The following is a 6,802-nucleotide window of genomic DNA, read 5'->3' as shown; positions in this document are numbered from 1 at the left end:
CTGACCATTGTACATTAGTACTTTCTTCGTAACTTAGCATTACTCAAATTGTACCACTTTCTATCTCTCACTAAATCTCAGCTTATTCCTCTTCTCTTCATACCGAATAACTTTTGTTTAAATGAAAGCAAAGAAATATGGATGCATACACACGATAAAAATTCTGGACTTCGTGAAGGGCGGGTTCCCTTCTTGCTGTGTCGTGTTACGCTGTCAGTGAATTAACGAGCGGTGATCTACCTTTCAGACTACGACTGGATAGAAAGTATCTAGGAATATATTAAGCAAGATTCCAGGAAGGAGATCGATTTGGATTTATTGTGGTGGTAATAACTAACTGTACCAATGAACTGTGAGTTGTATCATCTCGCCTATTTTTTCACTCACTTGATTTCACTACTTTGAACTGGCATCTGCTAGCATTATCCACTACAGATCAAATCCCTGGAGTAATCCGATTGCCAGGTTGATCCAAGAGCTTAATCTGATTTGTTTGTTTGGAATTGAATGATTCTATCAGTCCACAAGACTCTCAGTCAATCCGTCTTCATGAGCAAGATTTGCGTAAAACAGTGCATTTGGCTGACATGGTTTTAACTAACAGAATCTTGTGTAGACAAATGTCTGAGCGGTTGAGCCATTGACGTCCAAGAAAAAGAATAATGGTTCTTTTCATTCCTTCCGCGGATACCTATTGACAAAAGATGATCTGTTTTAAGCAGCATTTCTTTCATAAGTGCTCTAGCCGTCTGACTGTTTGACTCAAATTCCAAAAGGCGCAGTTTTCGGCAAATCTTTTTTATCGCTTCACTCAAAGGTTGGCCCATTTCTACTCAGCTGATGCCTCATAAACTCAGAGATGAGATACCATGCTAAAAGCATAGTGGTCTACTCATTCACCTGCTGTTTTGCAGTAGAATATGTAATCAAGCATAGGAACAAAGAAGGGTTATCCATTTTGTTTGACAAACGGATACAGGAGTTCCGTTATTACGATAATGGCGGCTCACTTGGCTGCTACAAATCATGTGGGTAATCCTAATATTGTTTTGTCTATTCCCTGTTTCACATGACACCAACTGTTCTTGTTTTGTAGACACAAGTCCCACAGTTTTCTCAAATCAACCATCCGAATTCCTACACGGGAATTCCACTTTGCTCACACGTCTTCATAGTTGATTTCTGTCTCGTAACGTTACAAACGCTTTAAAGCCCTGGAAGACGTCTGTCCAGTAGCCTCGTACTCTGTTACTGTTCGCTGCTTATTATCAAGTATTGTTTGTCCGTTAATTGTATACTGCCTGCTAGTTCCCGCTTTGTGGGAAAATGTTGACGGTTGGCTTTGAGACGTTGTTAAGTGCCTGACACACATCCGCACGGTACTTCGTTCTGACGTATTTCCAACCAATCTGGTCCCAATCAGAATAGCGTTTCAAGGCGCGGTCTCAGTACCTTGTGAAGGTATAAATACCCGCGTTTTACCGTTAGACAATGGAACAATGAAACAGAACACTCTGTTTTCCCTGGTGGCCTTCCTCTTTCTTACGGTGACTCTCCAAGGTGAGGAGTGGAATTCACTAGATATGACTATATTTGTGTTTCAAATACACATTTACGTTGGTGCATGTCTAAAATACTGTTAAACGTGCTGAGATTTTAACCGTTACCCTTCTGGTATCTCCTTCATATGATGATATTGAGGAATTCTGATGTAATCAATCACGTACGGTATTTTGACTGTCGTTTACATTCTGATCAGTAAATGTCTTCATACTGACTGGTAATTTTGGATTACTGAGTTATTCGTGCAAGTTTGTTCCATATGTCTGAATGTACCCAATGAGTGATCCAAACTATTTTCGTCCCAATCTACACACCGCAAGGCTCCTATTTTGTCCAAAAACCTTTATTTTACAACGAAGAGCTCGTTATATGTGTTTTCATGGGCTTTCTAAAAGTTTCAACGAGCAACGCCTTTATCCTCTTTTCAGGCGTATGGTCGGACACGTGCAGTCACTTCAATGAAGACTGTCCTCCAAAAGGAACAAAGCAGTGTTGTGCCAACCTTAATTGCGTTTCTGGCGCCTGCATTATTTGTCAAGAGAAAGGGAAGAGTTGCATAGATAATAGTGCTTGCTGTTCGAATTCATGCAACAATAACCACAAATGTTTGTAAAATTTCGTCAAACTGTCTATGCATAAATTTGGTTGTAATGGAAAATGGCCTTTTGCTTACAAATGGGAGGCTACACATACTACTCAGTTCACATCCAAGAAACCCCTCAGAAAGAAAACTGATTTGAAACTATCATTGACCATATCATCTTAAAGGTTGCTGGAAGAAACTAGCTAAAACTCGGACTACTGTGCAGCCACCTACAACAATCGCTCGAACGCCAATTCCATCGCACCAAATACGAGCCTCGACGCAGCAAATTCATTGTGAATTGTATATCTTTGGTACGTAGGCAACAGCGCGGCCTATCGTCAAATCGATGGCTTCTTCAATGGCTCTGAGCTTGGTCTTGTGCGAATTTATAATTACAAATGCAGGCACGGGCTCACCCCTTGTCGCTTCACTAAATAACGAAGTTTTCAGAGATCCTATCAGGGTAGCATTCGCTTCTAATTTGGCATTCAGGCTGTTAATTAGGCCTACACTTTACTTCACTTGCCTCAGGTAGCCCTCATCATTATTGACAGCAACAGTGGATGGGAACAGGCTCTTCTACTGCAGTCCAGCCTTGTCAGTTTATTTGAATAACTCATATTCATAAACTCATAAATGTATAGGTTTATACAAGTGCCTATTAAATAATCAAGAAGAGAAAGAGGTCGGGAGGAAAAAGGTTGTCAGTTTGGTCCATCACAAACATCCGAGGTGTCTACATCCCCACTACTCAGTCCAGATGGAATCTGACGACACTAACTCCGTAGAACAGCCCTATCATTCAATGTCTCCATCCAAGCGCAGGAAGGGTCACTTGGACACCAACGTGGAAGGTGAAATTCACAACATTACACAAACTTTGCACAACATTGTTCATTCCCTTCCGCCCCGTCGAATCTTGTCCAGCTCTAGGTTCCCGATACTCCGAATTGGACATGACCATCATCATCATCATCGTCGTCGTCATCATCATCATCATCATCATCATCACCGTCGTTGACAGCATGACATCAGTGTTCAACAGTGACGCTTTGCTGCCGTACACTCCTAAGTAGGCACCGGAAAAAACGCTCGTCTCGGCGGTCGATAAGTCGGCTTGGTTCATTTTGTGAGTGAAGTAACTTCTGCTCATCTTAGGACCCGGTTACTGATCAACACCTCAATTAGTTGCTTCCAGCCGATTTCAGCCTGCTTTCGGAAACCGAAGAGGACTGACAAAATGGGTTATGCTTTCTCCACGATGCACGAACTCGATGGGACAATAGGTTACGTAGTATGAGCAGGCTATTAAGCAGCAACACTGACGTGAGGAATGTGAGCTCTGCAAAACATGGAGCGGATAGTGAGAATAGTTTGTTAGGTAGAATCCCAAACCATGCTAAACGAAAGTTCTCCAAAACGTATTAGTCACACAAAGACGATATTTCACCACGTAACTGGATGAAACCTTGCAAAAATCCAAGGCACACTAAATAGTTTTTTCATTCTCAACAAGAAGTGTCAGTAGCGAGCATCTCAGAACTCTTCAGCGAAGTTTGAAGCACTGGCGTGGGTAATATTTTGAGACTGAACGGTTCGACCACGAACAAAGGGTAGCCAATTTGGTTAACTTGAAATTAGGTATGATATAGCACCACTTTTCCCCCGACCACAGAATTCACATGTTGGCTCGATTTTCGCGTGAAGACTACTTAGATGAGAGGTTCACCCGTGATGTGAAATGTTCTCCCCCCTGAGCCGCTCGTATGTAGTTGACAGCATGAGTCAACCCGGGAATCTCAATAAATGAAGTTATATTCCGTCTAAATTTGAGCCAGTGAGACTGCCAATGAGCCTTTCGTGGCCGAAAACCTGGTCTTTATCTGCCAGCATCGATATTGCGAGATCAAATCACCTTGAAGATTAGTGAGATGGACAGTACTAATGGCTCACAACGAAGGCAAAACTGCTGCAGAGTGGTTCTCGGATTTCTTTCTTTCTTTTTCTCCTTCTCCTGATTCGGATTTTAGGTGTGAGCTGCAGCGATGACAGCTGAGTGAAGGTCGGGTCGGGTTTTCACGGATTGTCGGACTGGCACACAGAATTGAGACCTTCACCCAAGCTTCCTGGGTAGGAATTTTTCTTGTTGTTTGGCGGGCGTAATTCACCCGAGAGGCTCATGAAAGCATCAGTTGTGGCGATGTTTCTTAAGCTGAGTGGGTCGGTGCGGGGACTAACATCAAAATATGCATAAATGTGCTTTGAACTTGCTTTTAGATGTAACGTAAACAGCCGTCGGTGGAACATCATTCCACGCACTAATCGCTCAAAATGAGATAAATTGTCGATAACTAAAAGTGTTCACGATGAACTTGGGAGTCTTCTCATCATGTCCTTGCCATGCGTCTGTTGATTCAACAGTCTAAAACCTGACGAGTAAAACACGTTCAACCAAGGCATTAGCAAACAAAATGTCTCCCCGGCAGCGACGATGTTCCAGTGGCAAAAGTACAAAAGCCTCGAGAGGGTCCCATAATCGGCGGATTTGAGGCCAGCAACCAGCCTTGTAGCGGTTCTTCGGGTACGATCCAAGGAGAATTAGGTAGTTCTTGTATTTCATGTAGACGCTTGGGTTGTCGTATCAAAGGAGCGGCCTGACAGTCTCCACAGAATGTCTACAAGTGTGGGGATGCGTTGGTGCACAAACTTGTGCAGCGAGTGATGCGTTGCAAATATCACCATCGGTCACCACACGTTCAGAACTTCAAGTGTGTTGAAGGAGCCGACCAAATACTACTTTGCAGCCGGCTACCAGAGGAGCGGTGTGTAAATGGTCATGATAGGAACGTCGTTATTAGTTGGACAAGGAACAACAAGCGAGTGACCATATTTGACCATCTATCCATCCTCTCTATTTACGCAGCTGCTCTATGTTTTGACATGGCAATATAGTAGTGTTCCTCGTCTTCTGTTTTCTCATTACCACGTGGTCTGTTAGGCCAGAAACCGACGTAAATCATAGGATGTCCCATGATACACCAGGAAGTTCACGCAAGCAATACAGTGGAATAAACGGTAGAACGAAGATGGTCTATTGAGCCTTTTGTGTGGGTATTTCGCAATTGAGTTATGTCGATTTTGCGGCGGTTGATGAACCAAAAATTGTGGTGTTTGATAGTGTTCAGGAAACAATTTTTGATATTTAAATAGTAGGTTTTTAGCTTTGAGTACGAGCAGTTGTGATCTTTACGGTTTAGAAATTATGGTCAGGAGGAAGAATAATCTGAGTTTACTACATGAACTGCACTGATATCAGGCAACCTACGAATGTGCTTGACTTGTTAGAGCCATCCCGTTGTGCGGTTGGTGTCAACCATGCCGAGTGCTGTCAAGATAGCATGTTCTGTGTCTTCAAACGGTATTCAGTCGGGCATACTGTATATGGAGAGCTAATAATGACATTTTGTGTGCTGAAAATTTCAGGTGCAATCGTGTCAATATGACTTGACACTTCTCCAGGGTTCGGTGGATTGTATGACCCATCCGTATTTAAACTACATACAATAGGTTAGATGTCTTGAAAGCAAGTTACTTCACTTGTGATCTTGTGCAAATGGGCTCTGATAACTACCCGGTCCTTAGAATCTTTCGTCCTCCTGGTAAGTGTGAGCAAAGATGATTGCTAAGTATACCAGAAGGGGGCTATTTAGAGTACACTGTTAACCGGCCTCGAATAGTAGCGGAATTGAGAGCTAGTCAACTTGACTACGGGGCACTCCTTGAACGCACTGGAGGAATGGGTGAGCGGAATTAAGGAGTTGAAAAGTAGTAGGGGAAGCAGATGGGAAAGGCGGCATTATGTACCACTTCCTTGTAGGTTGAGGGATATTCTTCGAGAGGCAAAAGTGAAAAAGGCTCCATGGTTCCCACTTAGGTATTGTCAGTGTCGCTTCCATCTTGATCTTAGTTGCACAGGAGTCCGGGTGTTATAGATAGAACCATGGACATCAGCAACAGCTAACTGACAAAGCCAATGACCCACGTGAATTCCACTTTTGTATGATAGCGCAGGGTGTAGGAAGGAGGTGGACCTTAAAGTACTATATGCACCCAAACTTGAGATTTGAAGTTTTTTTAATGAAAACTATGACTGCACATAAAAGCCCGCAGTGGTCTGCTAACAAACCTAAGCAATAAAGCTGGTATTCAATGTCTAGGTTGCCACTGTGGTTACGCATGGGGTGATTGATTAGAGTGCTAAACCTACTGGTCATTTTGAGCTACAGGGTGCAAACGTTCAAGAGCAGAAAAGGAGTAGAGTTTGGAGCCAGCAGCATATTTTACTAGACAGGCCCCGTGAAACCGGAACCAACATGTTTAGCTCTCGAGAACGTTTAATTGAGTAAAAGAAACCCGGGTGGCAAGGTGAGCACAGATATCGAGAGAGCCTTAAATAAATAGTTAGCATGAAAAATCAGGTGAAGCACTACGGATGGACTGAGATCCAAGAGACGAGTTTATAAAATCTGACCTTAAAATTTTTGTTTCGCGCCAACGAACGGAACTAAACCTAATAGATCTAAGGGTTGAACATCCCATCAAAGCTTGGATACGTTTTCTTCCTAGCCGTCAGAACAATGCCTCCAAACAAAG

The sequence above is a fragment of the Opisthorchis viverrini genome, assembly GCF_000715545.1.
Source record: "Opisthorchis viverrini unplaced genomic scaffold opera_v5_135, whole genome shotgun sequence".
Taxonomy (NCBI): domain Eukaryota; kingdom Metazoa; phylum Platyhelminthes; class Trematoda; order Opisthorchiida; family Opisthorchiidae; genus Opisthorchis; species Opisthorchis viverrini.
This window is presented reverse-complemented; position numbering follows the sequence as displayed.